Genomic DNA, 22,128 nt, shown 5'->3' on the forward strand with positions numbered 1-22,128 from the left:
AAGGCAAGCCTGGATGAATCACAATTTGGAATCAAGATTGCTAGGAGAAGTATCAACAACCTCAGATATGTAGATGATACAACTCTAATGGCAGAAAGCGAAGAGGAACTTAAAAAGCCTCTAGATGAGGGTGAAAAGTGCAGAGTTAAAAAGCTAGCTTATGACTCAACATTCAAAAAACTAAGATCACGGCATCTGTTCCCATCATTTCATGGCAAATAGAAGGGGAAAAAAGTGGAAATGGTGACAGATTTTATTTTCGTAGGCTCCAAAATCACTGTGGACAGTGACTATAGCCATTAAATTAAAAGACACTTGCTCCTTGGAAGAAAAGCCATGACAAACCTAGACAGCATATTAAAAAGCAAAGACATCACTTTGCTGACAAAGGTCTATATAGTCAAAGCTCTGGTTTTTCCAGTAGTCATGTATGGATATGAAAATTGGACTATAAAGAAGGCTGAGTGCCAAAGAATTGATGCTTTCTAACTGTGGTGCTGAAGAAGACTCTTGAGAGTCCCTTGAACTGCAAGGAGATTAGATCATTCAAACCTAAAGGAAATCAACTCTGAATATTCATTGGAAGGACTGATGCTGAAGCTGAAGCTCCAATACTTTGGCCACCTGATGCGAAGAACTGACTCATTGGAAAAGACTCTGATGCTGGGAAAGATTGAGGGCAGGAGGAGAAGTGGGTGACAGAGGATGAGATGGTTGGATGGCATCACCACCTCAGTGGACATTAGTTTGGACAAACTCCGAGAGATAGTGAAGGGCAGAGAAGCCTGGTGTGCTGCAGTCCATGGGGTTGCAAAGAGTCAGACACGACTTACCAATGGAACAAAGAGTAATACAGGAAAACAATCCTTGACCTAAAGATCTTTTATCCGTTCCACTACAATTACCAAATGAAGCCTCCTGAATGATCGCCCACAACAGCCTTCATGCACGTGAACTTGAAGACAGTCTGTTCTCAACTTTATTGACTTTTCAGGAAATTAGTGCTTATGTAAATTTCTCACAGTCAGTAAGTATAAAGAGAAGGCCGGAGCACAAGCCCTCTGAGGTCCTGGTCAGGTCCTCTGGTGGCTCCTGCCCTGCCCTGCTTTCATCACAGTCTCTGTCCTTAACCTGCTCAGTGGCTGCCCTTTGGCTAGCCTCCTGAGCCTGTTTCAGGAGCCCTGCCTTCTCTCCTACAAGCTGGTCTGGAAGTTCTAGTAGACAGTCGATCGAATCCTACCACCTGGTTACTTTGACATGATCTTATATCAAACTTGAATTTATCAAGATTCTGCCAGTAGAGAAGTCTCACTCAGCTTGGTGGTCCTAAACACCAGGAGCCCCTGGCAGGTAGAATCTCAAGAGGACCAGGTAACATAAGCACCTTGTTGTCCATGCATTCTGCCTTCCTGTGCCCAGGAGAGACTGCTGTGAGTGGAAGAGTGAGAAAGGGCAGCTTCTTAGCAGCATCTAGGTGATTCTGGCTTTAATAGTCTGAAGTGGAGGCATGGCCCGGATGGTCAAGACATTGTCAAAGAACCCAATATGTTACTTACTTCATCGTGTGAACTTTCTTCTTTTAATAGCTCTTGCCTTGGCCTTCTTTGGCTATCGTTGCCTGAATCTAAGAAGCCAGAAGTTGGAAAGCATCCTAACCTGGGCAAGCAAGGTTCTTAGAAAAACCCATGGTGAACAATGTGTAAGATTATCAAGCATGCTGAATCTCCAGCCGGATGTACTAACACCCCCTAGGAAAGATGTCCTTCCTGTGACCCCCTGGCTGGCTCCCATCATCTGGGACAGGACTTTCGACACTGACATCCTGAATGAACAGTTCCGGCTTCGGAATATCACCATTGGATTAACTGTTTGTTGTAAAAAAAAATACATTTCCCACCTGAAGCTGTTCCTGAAGACAGCAGAGATGTACTTCATGGTGGGACAGAGGGTGAACTACTATATCTTCACTGATTGGCCAGACTACTTTCCTCGCATTCTCCTTCAGAAAGGACTGCAGACTGTCATCCTCAAGGTTCAAAGCTGTGCCAACTGGCAGGAGATCTCCATGCACGCATGGAGGTGATCAGAAATTTTACTGAGCAGCACTTCTACCAGGAGGTGAATTACCTTGTATGTGCAAATGTGGACATGAAATTTAGTGATCACGTGGGTGTGGAGATCCTCTCCTCCTTGTTTGGCACCCTCCATTCTGAATTCCATGAGCTTAGTCGAGAAAACTTCCCCTATGAACGGCAACCTCAGTCACAGGCCCATATTCCTGAAGATGAGGGGGACTTTTATTACACAGGGGCCTTATCTCGGGGGGTCTGTGCCAGAGGTTTACAAACTCACCAAAGCCTGCCACGAGATGATGGTGGTCGACCAGGCCAATCACATCGAGGCCACGCGAAATGATGAGAGCCACCTGAACAAATACTTGCTTTACCACAAACCTACCAAGATCCTCTCCCCTGAGTACACGTGGGCTGAACAGAGATCAAAGGGTGTCTGGTATGAGCAAAAGCCAGGCTTGCCTTACAACACAAAGAGGATTAGATTTAAAACTGTCAACTAATGGCCATGAAATCAGGACTTACTAAAGGAAGCTTCCAGAAAGGACTCAGAAAGAGGTGATGGCCAGGCAGTCGTCTTCCTCTGGACATTAAATTGAAACCAGTTTTATGAGAAAGGGTGTAACTCTACTTCCTTCCTCCCCCCTGCCCCCCACTTTTTGAGAGAAACTGCTAATGCCTCTCACTGTCCCCTGCAAATTCAGACAGGCCTGTCCTCTCTCCCCAACTCTTCATACACCAAAAATACACCTTTAGGTTGGCCTGATTCCAGAACTCAAGCACAGTTCCTGAGTTGGCACCACCTTTAGCTTCTGTGTGCTCCTGGCACCCTTCAGGATGGAGGAGGCTGAGGTCAGAGGCTGGGGCAAGGGGAGCGGGGAGTCTTAGCCTGCCCTAGTGTTTCAGGGATCAGAGATGAGATTTTTTTCCAGGACAAGTAAAAATGCTCCTAGACACAAAGGCTCTTGTTTGTGTCTAGACAGGAGTCTGTTGTGGTGTGTGTGTGAGTTGGAAAAGAATTTCCAGACATGAGGCAGAATGAGAGGAGAATAAAGTTTATTAGAGTGGGCCAGAAGAGTGGGCCAGCTCAAGGGAGAGCCGAACCCTTTTGCAGGCTAGCAGTCAATTTTTATAGCCTCAAGACAGAGAAAATTCCTATTGGAATGGTGGCATTAGGTGATTGATTAGGACGCTATAAGGTGGGTAATATGATAGGCATTTTACCTAGTATGGGGTCAGGGAACTGGCTGGTTTAGATCCAGAGGCTCATGGCAATGGTTGCTATGGGGCTTGGTCAGTTCCAGAGATTTTTATCCTGTGACCTTTGTATAGGGCTCAGACACCCTTCTCTGGCTACTGCTCTGGTCCAGACCTCATGGTTACTTTTGGATACAAGCCAGCAATTTTTTCTCAAGATCTCCCACTTTCACTCTCATTACCACCCCCACGTCCACTCTACCCTAAGCTGCCTTTGGGAACCTTTTATTTTTTTTAATGGGGTTGCCCCCAAATGTTTTAATTTCTTTTATAATGAGAGCTGATTTTTGCTGTATACTTTGTTGCATTTTCTTTTCTTTTTTAAAGAAAAAGAAGAAAGTGAAGTCATTCAATGGTGCTCAACTCTTTGCAACCCCATGGACTGTAGCCTGCCAGGCTCCTCTGTTCGTGGGCTTCTCCAGGAAAGAATACTGGAGAGGGCTGCCATTTCCTTCTCCATGGGATCTTGACCCAGGGATCAAACCAGGCCTCCTGCATTGCAGGCAGACACTTTACCGACTGAGCCACCAGGGAAGCCTTTTTTTTTAAAAAAAATAAAGTGTATAACTGCATTACAATGTTGTGTTAGTTTCTGCTGCACAACGGGATGAATCAGCTGCATGTATACACATATCCCTTTGCTCTTGGACCTCCCTCCCACCTCTGGGAAACTTAAAGCCCTAGCTCTAGGTTCAAAAGCCTCCATGTCTACCATCACATTCAGATAAAGCCCTAACTGCTCAACCAGCCAAGCCACTCCAAATCTGTTTCCTGTAGACAGGAGACTAGATAGGAGGCTGGCCCCAGGTTTCCCAAACACTCCACTCAAAATCCAAGCCTTTGCACACCGTGGTCCCTCTGCCTGTAACATTGCTTCACTTCAATCACATCCAAGTATCTGAAACGGGGGATACCCCCTGCCCCCAGGACCCCGCCACCCCCCACCACCATGTGTCAAGTCTTGCAGAAATGGCCTGACTTGAAATTGAAGGGGCAGGCACCACCCATTTGGGTCTTTAGGATTCAGAGGTGGCAGTTCCCATTGGCAAAGATTTGGAGAATGCAATTTATGCGATTTCCATCAGGGAAAACACCACCAGCCAAGCCCATTGGCAGAGCTGAGTGGGGCGGGGCGGGTCTCCAGGCCTGGATGCTCAGCCAGACTCTCATCCCCCCTGCCTCAGCCAAGCAGCCACCACTAGCAGCAATCTCACCAAGCCTCAGAACTACCTCCGTCAGTGGGGACACATTCACCTTCATGCTTCCAGTTCACTTTATCTTGGGCCTCACAAAGAATGCTCAAACTACTGCACAATTGCACTCATCTCACACTCTAGTGAAGTAATGCTCAAAATTGTCCAAACCAGGCTTCAGCAATACGTGAACTAGGAACTTCCAGATGTTCAAGCAGGTTTTAGAAAAGGCAGAGGCACCAGAGATCAAATTGCCAACATTCGCTGGATCATCAAAAAAGCAAGAGAGTTCCAGAAAAAAAAAAACATTTATTTCTGCTTTACTGACTATGCCAAAGCCTTTGACTGTGTGGATCACGATAAACTGTGGAAAATTTTGAAAGAGATGGGAATACCAGACCACCTGACCAGCCTCTTGAGAAACCTGTATGCAGATCAGGAAGCAACAGTTAGAACTGGACATAGAACAACAGACTGGTTCCAAATAGGAAAAGGAGTCCGTCAAGGCTGTATATTGTCACCCTGCTTATTTAACTTATATGGAGAGTACATCATGAGAAACGCTGGGCTGAAGGAAGCACAAGTTGGAATCAAGATTGCTGGGAGAAATATCAATAACCTCAGATATGCAGAGGACATCACCCTTATGCAGAAACTGAACAACTACTAAAGAGCCTCTTGATGAAAGTGAAAGAGGAGAGGGGAAAAGTGGGCTTAAAGCTCAACATTCAGAAAACTAAGATCATGGCATCCGGTCCCATCACTTCATGGCAATTAGATGGGGAAGCAGTGGAAACAGTGGTTGGACTCTTTGCGACCCCATGAACCACAGCACGCCAGGCCTCCCTGTCCATCACCAACTCCTGGAGTTTACTCAAATTCATGTCCATTGGGTCGGTGATGCCATCCAACCATCTCATCCTCTGTTGTCCCCTTCTTCTCCTGCCCTCAATTTTTCCCAGCATCAGGGTCTTTTCAAATGAGTCAGTTCTTCACATCAGGTGGCCAAAGTATTGGAGTTTCAACGTCAGCATCAGTCCTTCCAGTGAACACCCAGGACTGATCTCCCTTATGATGGGCTGGTTGGATCTCCTTGCAGTCCAAGGGACTCTCAAGAGTCTTCTCCAACACCACAGTTCAAAAGCATCAATTCTTCTGTGCTCAGCTTTCTTTATAGTCCAACTCTCACATCCATACATGACCACGGGAAAAACCATAGCCTTGACTAGACAGACCTTTGTTAACAAAGTAATGTCTCTGCTTTTTAATATACTGTCTAGGTTGGTCATAACTTTCCTTCCAAGGAGTAAGCATCTTTTAATTTCATGGCTGCAATCACCATCTGCAGTGATTTTGGAGCCCCCCAAAAGAAAGTTTGACACTGTTTCCTCATCTATTTGCCATGAAATGGTGGGACTGGATGCCATGATCTTAGTTTTCTGCATGTTGAGCTTTAGTACATCATGAGATCTTAGTTTTCTGAATGTTGAGCTTTAGTACATCATGAGAAATGCTGAACTGGATGAAGCACAAGCTGAAATCAAGATTGCTGGGAAAAATATCAATCACCTCAGATATGCAGATGACACCACCTTTATGCAGGAACTGAAGAAGAACTAAATAGCCTTTTGACAAAGGTGAAAGAGGAAAGTAAAAAAACTGGCTTAAAACTCAACAGTCAAAAAACTAAGATCATGGCATCCAGTCCCATCACTTCATGGCAAGTAGATGGGGAAACAATGGAAGCAGTGACAGACTTCATATTTTGGGACTCCAAAATCACTGGAGATGGTGACTGCAGCCATGAAATTAAAAGATGCTTGCTCCTTGGAAGAAAAGCTATGACCAACCTAGACAGCATATTAAAAAACAGAGACATTACTTGCTGACAAAGGTCCACCTAGTCAAAGTTATGGTTTTTCCAGTAGTCATGTATGGATGTGAGAGTTGGACTATAAAGAAAGTTGAGCACAGAAGAATTGATGCTTTTGAACTGTGGTGTTGGAGAAGACTCTTTAGAGTCTCTTGGACTGAAAGGAGATCCAACCAGTCCATCCTAATGGAAATCAGTCCTGAATGTTCATTGGAAGGACTGATGCTGAAGCTGAAACTCCAATACTTTGCCCACCTTATGCAAAGAACTGACTCATTTGAAAAGACCCTGATGCTGGGAAAGATTGAAGGCAGGAGAGGAAGAGGATGACAGAGGATGAGATGCTTGGATGGTATCACCGACTTGATCGACAAGAGTTTGAGCAAGCTCTGGGAGTTGGTAATGGACAGGGAAGCCTGGTGTGCTGCAGTCCATGGGGTTGCAAAGAATCGGACACGACTGAGCAACTGAACTGAACTGAGACTAAAGCTTAGAGTTCAATTTTGTGAGCCTCAATTTATTTGAACAAGAGAGAAAGAGCTCCAGACAATGTCAGGAAAACATTTTAAATTTAAGCACACCAAATTAAAACTTGTGGGATGCACTCCAAGCAGTACTTAAGGGAATGTTGCTGATTTAACGGCTCATATGAAAAAGGAAGTGAGCTTGAAAAACAAGGATTTAATTTTCAATTCTAAGATTAGAGAAAAGGAGAAAAAATTAAATACAAAGTGGAAATAAATAATAAAGGAGTAGAAATAGAAAGCATACCTTAGAGAAAATTAACAAAGTGGATTTTTTAAATATTAATAAAATTGATAAAACTCCAGCAAGTTGGATCAAGAAATAAAAAGGGAAAAAATCAAATGGCCAGTATGAGGAATAAAGAAGGGAGCTTCACTACAGTTTTGACAGATAATTTAAAGGATAACAAGTGACCTTAACTCCTTTTGTTGATGAAAATTGCAGATCCAGATGAATTTTATCAAACATGTAAGGATGATAACTGTACCAGTGTTATATAAGCTCTTTCAGAGAGTATCTGCTGCTGCTGCTGCTAAGTCACTTCAGTTGTGTCCGACTCTGTGTGACCCCACAGACAGAAGCCCACCAGGCTCCCCCGTCCCTGGGATTCTCTAGGCAAGAACACTGGAGTGGGTTGCCATTTCCTTCTCCAATGCATGAAAATGAAAATTGAAAGTGAAGTCGCTCAGTCGTGTCCGACCCTTAGCGACCCCACGGACTGCAGCCTACCAGGCTCCTCCATCCATGGGATTTTCTAGGCAATAGTACTGGAGTGGCTTGCCATTGCCTTCTCCGTCAGAGAGTATAGGAGTAAACATTTTCTGACTGATTCTACAAGGCAAACATGACACGAATACCAAAGTCCAACAGTAAAGAAATTTGCAGTTTAATATCCCTCATGAACATAGACATTAAAAATCTTTAACAAAATTTTAGGAAATAAAATCCAACCAGAAAGCAAAGGTTGATCTAGGGGTATCAGTGGGATTTGTCCCAGGTGTGCAAGGTTGGTTTAACACTCAAAAGCAATCAAAGCAATTCATCATATTAAGAAAATAAAGAAGGAAAGTCATGAGATTATCTTTAAACTGTGGGCAAGGTAATTGACAAAATGTAAGGGCCTCTTCCATCTAGACAAGGCTATGGTTTTTCCAGTGGTCATGTATGGATGTGAGAGTTGGACTGTGAAGAAAGCCGATCGCTGAAGAATTGATGCTTTTGAACCGTGGTGTTGGAGAAGACTCTTGAGAGTCCCTTGGACTGCAAGGAGATCCAACCAGTCCATTCTAAAGGAGATCAGTCCTGGGTGTTCATTGGAAGGACTGATGCTAAAGCTGAAACTCCAATACTTTGGCCACCTCATGAGAAGAGTTGACGTATTGGAAAAGACTCTGATGCTGGGAGGGATTGGGGGCAGGAGGAGAAGGGGATGACAGAGGATGAGATGGCTGGATGGCATCACCGACTCGATGGACATGAGTTTGAGTGAATTCCGGGAGTTGGTGATAGACAGGGAGGCCTGGCATGCTGTGATTCATGGGGTCACAAAGAGTTGGACACGACAGAGCGACTGAACTGAACTGAAGGGCCTCTTCAGAAAAATCTTTTGACAAAATAGAATTGGAGGAAACTTCAAGTGATAAAATGCCTCTTAATATAAAAAATTTCATTTAATAGCATACTGAACACTTTCTCTAAGACCAAGAAAATGATGTCTCTTTTTAAAATATTTTAGGTTGTAGCAAATAAAGACGGTAAGAAAAAATAAAGGCATACAAAGTAAAGAGGAGGAAATAGAACTATCTTTATTCATTGACAACATGATTGTGTAAATACAAAATCCTAAGGACTCTGCAAAGACTCTACTAGAAGTAAAGAATAAATTTAGTAAGGTTCCCACATACAAGGTAAATACACAAAAGTCAATTGTATTTTCCGCCAATGAATGACTGAAAATTAAAATTTAAAAGATAAAATTTATGATACCTTATAAAATATTTAGGAATAAATTAGCCAATGTTATATAGTACCTATACACTGAAACTGCAAAAGAGTTGTTGGCAAATTTTTCTGTAAAGGACCAGATAGTAAATATTACAGGCTTTACAGGTTACATCTTGTTGTACCTTCTTCTGTTTTTCTTTTTTTTTTAAAAAATTAATAGCTGTTAATACTATTCTCAGCTCACTGGCATTACCCATCCACATCCACATTTTACATCCACAAAAACACGCTGTGGACAGAACATGGCTCATGGGCTATCATTTGTCAATCTCTTCTACAAAACATTCTGAAAGAAAATTTAAAAGTCCTAAATATAAAGAAAATATGTACCAATCTGGTAGAGTGGAAAAATTAATATTGGTAAGTTATCAATTCTGATCATGATCCTTAAAGTGAACCTATAGAATTATTACAAAAGATACTGTGTCCTTGAGTTATAAGACTTTTCACCCAAGGTGAATCCTGCAAGAAATCTGTCCTGCACCCTGGAGAAGACACCTCACAGCTGCTTAGTTTGCTGCATGGCTCACTTAGAGAGATGCCTCAGGGGTAATTCTGACAATTTCTGTGCTCTGTCCTTCTCTCTGGTGTCCCCAGAAGATTCTGATACCAGAGCCCACTGTGGCCTGTGGGTACCTTGAGTTGAACCTATTCGGACCTTCTACTATGCACTGCATGTGCTCATCAGAGGTGTGCCATGGTGCTGAGTCCCCTAAGGACTATAAAAATGGTCACCCACAATGCCTATATGAAGAGGAGGCGCCACAGTCAGGCCAATAACGCATGAGCTCTGGAATCAGACTGAGTTCAAATCCTGGCTTCTCCACTAACATACATGTGAGCTGAGGAAGGTTCTAAGGGTTAAATGCTATTTGCAATTTGTAAAGTATACAAAAAGAATTGAAGAGAATCTGCCTGCCTGGAAAGTTACGTTGCAGGGTGCAGCATGTATCTGGTCAGGTCAGGCCTGGGTGCCCCATCTCAGAAAACTCCCCAGCTCGGGATGCTGGGGCCTTGCTCTTTTCCAAGGTGGCCACAGAGAAGGCATGCCTGCTCCTGGACTTGGAACAGTGATAGAGAGATCCCCCAAGGATGCACGTCTGGTAGCCCTGAGCTACTAGCATGAAAAGTGGAGCGTGTGGAGTAAACTGTGGTGGGTGGTGGCCACGTGAAAGGAAGAGGCTGGGGACAGAAGCTGCTCATCCATTCCTCCGCACCTTAGCACCCATTCTCCTGCAGCTATCCCAGGCCTCCTGGGCAATGACTGGGACAAAGCTGAACCATGGATCTCCAACTCCCATTTCTTTTACCCTGACTCCTTCTGGCAAGCCAGCCCTGACCCTGGCAGTATCCAGGTTGCTCTGGCACTTTGGCCTCTGGCTTTGGCAGGCTCTGCTCAGCAGTGACCGTGGGGAAAGGGCTGGAGGACTCACAGGGACTGGTTGCTGAGCCTCGGTGCGGAAGAACCTGCACACCTGCGGGTGACAGCTGTGCAGGCCCCGAGAGTTCACAGTCCTGAATAGTCCTCCAGTCCACAGGGGACACGTGGTGCCAAACACTTGCAAAGGGCTGCCTTGAAGAGCCAAAACACTCCGCTGGGACTCGGGAAGCTGGGCTTCGCTCTTTGCCCTCTTATCTTTTTCCATCACTCCCCTTTGCTGGAGGGCCCTTTCTCTGTCAATCCTTTCCAGCACTGTGTCATGAGAGTCAGGCTGATCTGTACACACCATACATTGGAGGAGCTGGTAGTGAGGAGAGCTCAAGTTGCGTACTACACTCTCAGGTTCAACTGCCCTCCATGGGCAATTTCCTCAGCAAGTTTCACACTTTCCTGTGCCAGTCCAGCTCGCCTTCCCCGTTCCCCGTTCTGGCAGGGATCTCTCTGGAGCACCTGTGTGCTTCCTCCACCCTGTTCCCAGTAGGTTCTACCCAGATCTAGGGCTGTTACCTCAAGTTTTCTATCACCCTGAAGAGGCCTCATCCAGTACAGCAGGCTAGGGGCTCCTCTCCAAGATCTTTCCCTTGGGATCCTGGTGGCAGTGGTCTGTGGTGGTTTCGTTGCCAAGTCACGTCCAACTCTTGTGACCCCATGGACTGGAGCCTGCCAAACTACTCTGTCCATGGGATTCTCCAGGCAGGACTACAGGAGTGGGTTGCCATTTCCTTCTCCAGGGGATCTTCCTGATCCAGGAATTGAACCTGGGTCTCCTGCTTTTCAGATTCTTTTTTTTTTTAAACTTTTATTTATTGGGCTGCATGGGGAGTCTTCTGTCTTCCCTGTGGCATGCAGGATCTTCAGTTGCAGCATGTGGGATCTAGTGGGATTGAACCCAGTCCCCCTGCATTGGGACTCAGAGTCTTAGCCTCTGGACCACCAGGGAAGTCTCTGCAGACAGATTCTTTACCGACTGAGCTGTGTCCTGGTAAGACTCTCCAAGTGACAGTGCTGTGTGCTTACACCTCAAAGATGTGTGGCCACTCAAGAATAGTAAAAAGCCCTCCTCCAGGGCCGGAGGGACTCCCCTTGCTTTGGTCCCTGAGCAGGCCTGCCTATATGAGGCCTGGGCCATCCAATCCGTCCCTAGATCCTTGCCCAAAGGAGATCAGGTTGATGGCACTAGGAGCTCAGAGAAAAGGGACAGCATAGGAGGATGATCAAACAGTGATAAAAAGGCAGACTGTCTGGGAGGAGCCACCACAACAGGGGGAATATCCTATCAGCATCTAGACCCCTTTGGGTGGTGGCAGCTTTGGGGTCACTGTGCTCATCCCAAATGCCAGTACCATGTCTGGGGCAGGCACCCAGCTTCGGAACTAGGCTTGGGAGAACATCCAGCACTACAGCTCACATTGTATAGGCTTAGACCTGGTACCTGTCAGCTTACAGCACCCGCCACTGCGTTTAGAGTGACCAGGTTGTATGTCCTGGGAGACCTTTCCTTCCTGCCTACAGTCAGAGCACCTGAGTCCCACTCTGCCCAGTGCACCTGTTCCTACTGAAGGAGACAGCAGCCCTGAGAACAAACTCACTCCTGAGGCATGGCTGCTCCTGCTGAAGTCTGGGTCACCTGGGTGCTGGGCTGCTGGAACACATGCAGTAGGAGGGGCCGGCATCGTAACAGTGCTTGGAGATGCCTCTGTTCCCACCCACAGTCAGACCACCTGGGACACACCTGACCAGAGGACATCCATGTGCTGAAAGGTCCAAAACCACACCTGTGTTGGAGGCCCTTTTGTTCCCACCTACAGTCAGAGCACCTGGCCACTACCTGTTCGGAACACATGTGTCCCAACAGGCAGGGACAGCACAATACCCATGATGGAGGATGATCAAATAAATGACCGAAAAGCAGGATTATCAGAGGGTGGGGCACCCCATCAGCATCTAAGCCCCTTTAGGTAGTGGTAGCTTTGGGGTCATTGTACCTGTCCCCAGACCCACTTCCATCTTTGGGGCACCTGGTTCTCTTCCTACAAATGGACAGAGCACTTGGGGCCCATTGAGCCAAAAAACACTTCCAGCCTTCCAGATACTGCTATTCATGAATCCAGTCAGAGCACAAGGGGCTTTCCAGTCGAGTATAGGTGCTGCAGTGGGAGGAGACAGAATCATACCCATGTTTAGAAACACTTCTGGTTCCACCAAAGTTCAGAGCACCTAAGGTACGATGGCCAGAGCATGTCTATCACAGTCAGAAGGGACAATGCCGTACATTTTTAGGAAGATTCTTCTATTCTTGCCTTCAGTCAGAACACCTGGGGCCTAGCCAACCAGGGTACCCACTTTTGACTTTGTAGGAGCTGACACCACTGAGAAAATACCCATAATTCAGGCATGCTTGTTCCTACCTAATGTGTCTCTGAGGTGGGCAGAGTCAACAGCAGCCTGCCTTTGAGGCGTCCTTGTCACCTGCCCAGTCTTCACTGGAGATGCAAAGTGTTGAATCACCAACCGAGTCATTTTCTTCTAGTGAAAGAGCCAGGAACTTAACAACCAAAACTTCCTCTGGAACAGGCAGCAGACGACCACAGTCCACCATGAGCAAACCTCCCTCTGTTGGGAAGAGGCTCAGCACAGACCATGCCAGTGATGATGGCAAACACATGGAACTGGTTCTTTTTCCTCCTACAGAAAGCTGGAGCCTCATTGCCTCCAGGTGCTTTTGTACAAGCCATAAGGTATGGATTCAGATGAGCCAGGTCAGAGGTCAATTCTGGCTTGAGAAGTTCACTGGGGAGAGGAGAGAGAGATTTGTAAGATTCAACTATGCTGCATTCCACTGTTAGCCTGGAAGACCCAAGCTCTGGGCCAGTTTTCCTCCAGTCTTGATACTGGTGAAGACAACCCATCCCCTGCTGCCTACAGCTGTCCCCTTTCCCTCTACCCATTTTGCTTCATGGTTCTTCCACTTTTCTTTCCAGATTAAATATATAAAGCCTTCTTTGAAAACTTATGTTTTTAATAGGAGTATAATTGCTTTACAATGTTGTGTTAGTTTCCGTTGTGCAACTACGTGAATCAATTACAAGTGTATACTTATCCTCTCCCTCTTGTGCCTCCCTCCCACCCACCATCCCATCACAGAGCACCGAGCTGAGTAAAGTCTTCTTCATATTAATTTATCCCATGTCTACGAGTCTTCGTTCTTTGACAAGTCTGTGGAAGAACTGACTTGTATGAGTGGCAACAGGTGGCACCTGACTTAACTTTTTCAAGTTTTCTGGGACTCAGCAAATATAGCTACATTTATGACTTAAAGTGCTGACTTCTGAAGTCCCAAGGGGAAGACAGGGTGACTCACCCTTGCTTCTTTCCTCTGTGCTTTTCCTTAACACCTGGCCCGTTTGCCAGATCATCCCCACTGTGCAAAGCACATTTTACAATTCTAGTCCTTTTAAAATGTTTGAATATCTCTTTTGTATCTTTTTCTTTAAATTAGACTTAGGCCAGGCATTCTACCACATTCACACTTTGATCAGAGAGGATGGGCTTGGCATCTACCTTCTTGGGCCTGGAAGAACAATGGAAGAAGGAATTCATGCCACGCTGTAATTACTGAAAATGTTAAGTCTAGGATAAAATATGTGACTCATCAATGATTTTTGGTCACTGGAACTATGGAAACAAATTAGGGAGGAATTCATAGAAGGGGAAGGTAAGAATGGAGAATATAGAGGGATGATGGAATCCTCAGTGCATATGGTTGAGATCATTGGCTCTGTGGTTGGGAGTAAATGCTGACATCCTCACCTCAGATCATCACAAAAAACAGATTCTAGAAGGATCCAAGATACCACATATTAAAAGTGAAGTTATGAATGTTTTAGGACAAAATGTAAGAGACTCTGATTATAGCCTTGGGATATGAAGGAGTTCCTTTTTAAAATAGTTCTTCAATTTTTAATTGAAGGATAATTGTTTTACAATATTGTGTTGGTTTCTGCCATACAACAGCAAGAATCAGCCACGGGTTATGTGGCTTGAACCTCCCGCCCTCCTCCCACCCAACCCTCTAGTTTGTCACAGAGCACTAACTTGAGATCCCTGTCTTATACACAAATTCCCACCGGTGATCTATTTCACATATGCTAGTGTATATGTTTCCATGTTACTCTGTCCAGGAGTTCTTTTGAAAATTTTTTTAAAATGTATTTACTTTTTTTCTGGCGACATGAGCAGCATATGGGATCTTAGTTCCCTGACCAGGGATCAAACCTGAGCCCTTTGCACTGTAACTGCAGAGCCTTAACCACTGGACCACTTCAGGGAAGTCCTGAAGGAGTTCTTAAGAATAAAAAGATCATAAAATAAATCAAGAAATAAAATTTAACAAAAACAAAAACCTTTTATTTAAAAACCATGTGTTGTTGTTGTTTAGTGGCTAAGTTGTATCTAACTCTTTTATGATCCCCTGGACTATAATCCTCTGTCCATGGGATTTCCCAGGCAAGTATACTGGAGTGGGTTGCTATTTCCTTCTCCAGGGGATCTTCTCAACCCAGGGATCCAACCTGTGTCTCCTGCATTGGCAGGTGGATTCTTTACCACTGAGCCACTGTTGCTGCTGCTGCTGCTGCTAAGTCGCTTCAGTCGTGTCCGACTCTGTGCGACCCCATAGATGGCAGCCCACCAGGTTCCCCCCTCCCTGGGATTCTCCAGGCAAGAACCCTGGAGTGGGTTGCCATTTCCTTCTCCAATGCAGGAAAGTGAAAAGTGAAAGTGAAGTCGCTCAGTCGTGTCCGACTCTTTGCAACCCTATGGACTGCAGCCTACCAGGTTCCTCTGTCCATGGGATTGTCCAGGCAAGAGTACTTGAGTGGGTTGCCATTGCCTTCTCCGACTGAGCCACTAGGGAAGTCCTTTAAAAACCATACGCAAAACTAAAAGACAAAATTTAGACTTAAAACTACTTCTCCAAAAAGATATAATTCAAAAAATGAAAAAGCAGGGCACAGATCAGGGGAAATATTTGTAAAATATATATTTAACAAAGGACTGGTATGAATGGTATGAAAAGATGTTCAGCATCACTTATCATTCAGTTCAGTTCAGTTCAGTCGCTCAGTCGTGTCCGACTCTCCGCGACCCCATGAATCACAGCACGCCAGGCCTCCCTGTCCATCACCAACTCCCGGAGTTCACTCAAACTCATGTCCACAGAGTCAGTGATGCCATCCAGCCATCTCATTCTCTGTCGTCCCCTTCTCCTCCCGCCCCCAACCTTTCCCAGCATCAGTGTCTTTTCCAGTGAGTCAACTCGTCGCATGAGGTGGCCAAAGTATTGCAGTTTCAGCTTCAGCATCAGTTCTTCCAATGAACACCCAGGATTGATCTCCTTTAGAATGGACTGGTTGGATCTCCTTGCAGTACAAGGGACTCTCTAGAGTCTTCTCCAACACCACAGTTATCATTAGGGAAATTCAAACCAAAACCAGAATTAGATATTTCACACCTACTAGGATGGCTATCGGAGAAGGCAATGGCACCCCACTCCAGTACTCTTGCCTGGAAAATCCCATGGATGGAGAAGCCTGGTAGGCTGCAAATCCATGGGGTCACTAAGAGTCAGACATGGCTGAGCGACTTCACTTTCACTTTTCACTTTCCTGCATTGGAGAAGGAAATGGCAACCCACTCCAGTGTTCTTGCTTGGAGAATCCCAGGGAGGGGGGAGCCTGGTGGGCGGCTGTCTACGGGGTCGCACAGAGTTGGACATGACTGAAGCAACTTAGCAGTAGCAGCAGCAGCAGAATGGCTATAACCAATGAAGCAGAAAATAACAAATGGTGGCAAAAATGTGGAGAAATTGGAATGTTGGTACATTGCTTGTGGAAGTGTAAAATGGTGCAGCTGCTAGGAAAACATTATGGAAGTTCCTCAAAAATTTAAACATATAGTTACCTATGATTTGATAGCTCAGTTGGTAAAGAATCTGCCTGCAATGCAGGAGACCTTGGTTCGATTCCTGGGTCGGAAAGATCCCCTGGAGAAGGGAAAGGCTACCCACTCCAGTATTCTGGCCTGGAGAATTCCATGGACTGCATGGGGTCACAAAGAGTTGGACACGACTGAGTGACTTTCACTTTCACTTTCTTTCAGCAGTTTCATTCCTAGATATATACTCAAAACAATTGAAAGCCAGGACTTAAACAGGTATTTGCACACCCATGTTCATGTGGCAGTAGTCACAATAACCAAAAGGTGGAAGGAACCCATGTCCATCAACTGATGAATGAATAAAAAAAATGTGGCATATACATCCAGTGGGATATTATTCAGTCTCAAAAAGAAATTGATACATGCTACAACATAGATAAACCTTGAACACCTCATGCTAAGTGAAATAAGCCAGACAGGACAAATATTGTACAATTCTACTTATATCAGGTAGCGAGAATAGGCAAATTCATTGACAAAATACAAAGTGGTAGCCATGGGTTTGAGGGAGAAATGAGGAACTATTGTTTAGCAGGGACACAGTTTCTGTTTGGGATGATGAAAAAATTCTAAAGATGGATAGTGGTAATGGTTGTACAATAATGGGAATGCACTGTGTTATGATTTGTTAAAATGATAAATTTTGTTATTAACATATATATATGTTAGTACCATTTTTAAAAAGCTTTATGGTAAATGAGGGAATCCAAATACAAAGAACCATATATTCTATGATTTCATTTACATGAAATGTCCAGAATTGGTAAACCCATAGAGGTTTTCATCCAGAAAGTGTGTTAGTGTTTTTTTGGGTCAGGGTCATTGGGAGGTAATAGGGGTACAAGGTTTCTTGGGGTGATGAAAATGTTCTAAAACTGATTCTGTTGATATTTACACACCTGTGGATACCCTTATAGTCCTTGAATGGGTGAATTTTTTGGTACATGAGTTATATCTTTAAAAAGCTATGACAAAAATCAGTGTAATTCATCATGCTCAGAAATTAAAGGAGGAAAGCCAAACAATCATCTCAATAGCTGTGGACAAATTAAGTTTAACATTCCTTTCAAAATATTTTCTAACAAAGTTGGAATTTGGAGTGAATTTCCTTCCTATGGTAATGTGTACATCAAAACAAAACTTAACAACCTCAAGTAACAGCATACTGCTCACATTTTCCAGAGACCAGAACTGGAAAATGGTGTTCATTGTCTACTACATTTTACTGGAAGTTGTGGCAAATGTAGCATGTAAGAAAAGTAAATAAAATCATACAGATTAAAAAATAAGAAGTAAAATTTCCTTAGATTCAGAGAAGTCATGATTGTGTACATAGACAATCTTATGCAATCTAAAAAGAAACCAGAGGAAGAAAGGTTTGAATTTAGCAAAGCTCTGGTATAGAAGATATATACATATATAAAACATTTTTGTCTGCCTATTATCATATGCCAGTACATGTATGTGTTTGTGTTATCTGTGTGTACATGAGTGTTTGTGGGTTAGTGGAGTGGAAAACTAATATTGGTAAACTGTCAATTCTGATCATGACTCTGAAAGCTGGTTTATTATATTATTCAAAGAGATATTGGTACCCTTTGGGCATAAGACTCTGCAGCCAGGGTGAACCTTGCATCCACCTGATATGCATCTCCTGTTCTTGCATCTGGGAGAAAAATCACTCACAGACAGCTGTGTGGTCTGTAGCAAGATGGCAAGACTCAGTCACCTGATGGTGCTATACTGACAATTGGTGCCTGCAAATGTAAAGGTAAGGAAGAGAAATTCAAAGACATGCAGATTAAAACAGAAGAAATTAAAATGACTTTAATTCTATGAATGTAATTCATAGAAAACCTTCTTGTGGGTGGAGAAAATCCTAAAGAATCAAAGAAGAAGCTATCAGAAGTCAAAAGAGAATTTACCAAGGCCTCAGCATGCAAATTAATATATTTTTAAATGTATTTTATATATACCATCAAACAACTACTGAAAGCTAAAATTGAAAATATATAGTATTTGCAAATCTCATAAATTTCTTGAAGATAAATTAACAAAATCTCTGCAAGATCTAGTTACAGAAAACTACAAAACAGCGGTTGCAAATTTTCTCTTCAAGGGCCAGATAGTGAATATTATAGGTTTTGTGGAACTGATGGTCTCTTTCAAATATTCTTTCATTTTTTAAAACGTCTTTTAAAATGTTAGCACTATACTTAGTCATTGGCCTTATTAAAACAAATGGGGGCCTAATTGAGCCTATAGGTCATAGCTTGTGGACACTGCTTCAAAACATTGCTGAGAGAAATACATGTGTATACACACACACACACACACACACACACATATATATATCATGGTGCTATGCTGTGCTTAGTCATTCAGTCATGTCTGACTCTTTGCAGCCCCATGGACTGCAGCATGCCAGGCTCCTCTGTCCATGGGGATTGTCCAGGAGAGAATACTGGAGTGAACTGCCATGCCCTCCTCCAGGGAAGCTGCCTAACCCAGGCCCCCACACTTCAGGTGGGTTCTGCACTGACTGAGTCACCAGGGAAGCCCCCATCTATCATGGTACTCTACTGGAAAAGTTAATATTGCTAAATTATAAATTTTGGCCAGAACCCTGAACAACAAGCGATACTGGTGCCTTTAGGGCACTAGGCTTTTAGGGCAAGACCCACCTCATGTACCATCTCCCGTCCTTGGCCTTAGAAAAAGACAGGTCACAGAGATTTTCACTGTTTGCAAACACTTAGAAATATCCTAAGGAAAGGTGCCAACAACAATGATGCCAACTCTACATCTTCTGGGGAGACCTTATAGCCAATGGTGACATCTAAGTTGAACTAAAAGAAAGACTTCCTAGTAGACTGTGTGTGTGTATTCAGTCATGTCTGACTCCTTGATACCCCATGGACTATTGCCCGCCAGGCTCCTCTGTCCATGGGATTTTCCAGGCAAGAGTACTGGGACAGATTGCCATTTCCTGCTCCAGGGAATCTTTCTGGCCCAGGGATTGAAACCATGTCTCTTGGGTCTCCTGCATTGGCAGGTGGATTATTTACAACTGAAGCACCTGGGAAGTCCAATAGACAGTGTGTATGCTCATTACATTAATAAGTGTGCCATGGGGCTAACATACCTATTGGTTATGAAAAAATGGTTACGCAGGAGGCCTCCATGATGAGAGGGCACCACAGTCTGGCCACTCCACCTGTGTGAGTGAAGAAAGTTATAGAACTAAATGCTGTTTTACTAAATTTGTAAAAGCAAGCAAAGAAACCCTGCTTCCCAGAAAGGAATGATGTGTCATACAGGCAGGTCAGAACTCAGTTCCTCACCTCAGACACCCAGAAAGCCTAGCTGGTGAGGCTCCAGGCTCAAGTCTCTCCAGGGCAGCCTCAGAGAAGTTGCCTGACTCCAGGATTTTGGGAGTCGACTTCAGAGGAGGGAAGAGAACAGGGTGCAGGACAAGGAGAGCCAAATGATGACATCAGTGGCAACTGCCAAAAAGAAAAAGGCTCCAGCTTCTTGTGCCCCATGGCACTCTGGTGTCTCCTTCCTCAGCACCTGTCCTGCAGAAGCCTCCCTGGCCCTCTGGGTGGGTAGTCACCCTAGGGGACAGTCCAGCCCTCCGACCCTCCATCATCGGGCTTCTCATACTCACCTATCCCAGTGAGCTGGGTCACCATCTGGATTTGGGCTGCTCCTCAGACTCGGGGGCAGCTTCTGCTTTCCCCGATGACCCCGGAGAAAGAGCTGCAGGAGGCTCCGCCACTGACTACAGAAGCCACTGTCCCCAGACCAGGAGCTCCGGGCCTGCAGACCTGTGCACTGACGCAGGATGAACGGACGCTGGCCTGAACGGTTCCTACGGTTCCTCCCGGCGCGCGGGCACGTCTGAGTCTGCACACCCACAACACTTCGTACCTGCGCGGAGTTCCAGAGGGGCAGAGGCCCGTTGGGGTTGGGCCGTTGGACCTCGCCCTTTGCCCTTTGTCGCTATTTCACGCCCTTCCTTCGCCACCTTCCTCTGTCACGTGTCCCAGGGGTGTTACCCTCGTTGTCTAGTAATCGGAAGCCAGGAGACCTCTCTGAGCTTCCCAGCCCTCTCGGAGGATCCCTCAGCGCGCAAACTTCTCTTCACCAGCAACTTCCTCAGCTAGCTCCACACCCCGCTCCCCACTCCGACGCCCCGCCCCCGCGTCCCCCTGTCTGGTCTGAATAAATTTCCTCCACCTGGGCTGTTGACTGAGATTACCACCCCAGTTTGACATCACAGCTAAGAGGCTAAGCTAAGACCTGATCTGGCAGGCTTAGTGCTCCTCTCTGTGAATCCGTACCTCGGTGTGGTGTGTGTGTCTGTTCTTCTGGTCTCAGAAGCCATCACTGTCTGCTTGCTCTTCCAAGATGTTCCTCCACTCAGGAACGTTGAAGACTCCTCCTGCAGGGTGCAAAATAGCTCTTGAGAAGGTCTCTGTGAAGCCTGGGGCATCCAGTCAGCCCTAGATCTCTGCCTGAAGGAAACTGAACTGAACGCCCTAGAAAAGGAGGGGCCGAGGAGGGCACAAAATAGCATAGAACAGATGATCAGAGAAGGGCTCCTGCCCTGGCCCAAAGCAGTGGGAGTGTACCAGCACCATGCAGGGCCCTGGAGACCAAGAGGGTCCTCACCCGCTTCTGGTAGAGTCCTGGGCTTCCTAAGGGAAACCTACATTCCCAGAGCCCAGAAGACAAGCTGAGAAAGAAAGTGAAGACAGGGACCTCCCTGCTCATCTAGTGGTTAAGAATCCACCTTGCAATGCAGGGGCTGCGAGTTTGATCCCTGGTCAGAGAACTGAGAGCCAACATGTCATGAGGCAGACTCAGCTGTGTGCTGCAACTGCTGAGCCCAGGCTCCAAAATGAAAGATGCTTCATGGTGCAAGGAGGATCCTGTGTGCCTCAACTAAGACTGGTGCAGCCATATAAATAAAAAGAAAATGAAAACACCTTCTATGAGCCCATCACCAGAGGCCATCAGAGCTCTTACAGCCCTGCTTGAGACTTTCTCTGTCTTTGGAGGACTGATCTGGGTGCAGCAGGGCTGTCTGGCCCACACTCATCCTGCCCCTGCTGCCAAAGAGGTCAGCAAAGAAAGAGCTTGATGAAGGCCGTACGCCCAGATGTCCAGCCTCTCTGAAGTCAGAGAAGACACAGGAAAGGTTCCAGATGCTCCATCCAAAAAAAACCCTCTCTACCCACATCTGTCAGTTTTAGGCTCTGTACACAAAAATTCCCACACCCCTGCTGCTGCCACTGCCACTGTTTTTAGAAGAAGGAGCCCTGCCTCTCCCTCCCAAGTTCCCTGCATACTTATTGGTGAGGCCCTAGGCTTTTAGGAGAAAGCTGAACTCCAATAGAACCACATGGAGATAAATCTGAGGCCACTGCAGATTGCAGTGCCACCCAGGCTGCCTCTTCTCTCTTCCTTTCAGTGGCAACTGCAGACACTCCTGCCACTGGTCACTTTCACCTTGCAGATTCTAGCTACTGCCTTATTGTGAGACACTGACCTACTGTCCCAACTGCCAAGCTCCCACCTGTCTGCCCCTGTACCTGTCCTCACACAAAATACTGATCATGAAATGAGATGCCTAAATCCTAACTCTCATTTTACTTTTCCTGCTGAATCTCTTTTCCCTTTAAGGATAATAATTTAAAATAATAATAATAAGACAAACCACTCAATATAAAATGGACAAAACATTTGAACAATCTCTTT

The 22,128-nt window shown here is 45.3% G+C and overlaps 1 pseudogene; it reads left to right on the top strand.

The window, feature by feature from the left end:
- Positions 1-1,507: 1,507 nt before the first annotated feature.
- Positions 1,508-20,229, top strand: LOC129547330 (histo-blood group ABO system transferase 2 pseudogene; annotated as a pseudogene).
- Positions 20,230-22,128: the final 1,899 nt, after the last annotated feature.

The sequence above is a fragment of the Moschus berezovskii genome, chromosome 22, assembly GCF_049115385.1.
Source record: "Moschus berezovskii isolate FMDL1 chromosome 22, NW_MosBer_1.0, whole genome shotgun sequence".
Classification (NCBI taxonomy): domain Eukaryota; kingdom Metazoa; phylum Chordata; class Mammalia; order Artiodactyla; family Moschidae; genus Moschus; species Moschus berezovskii.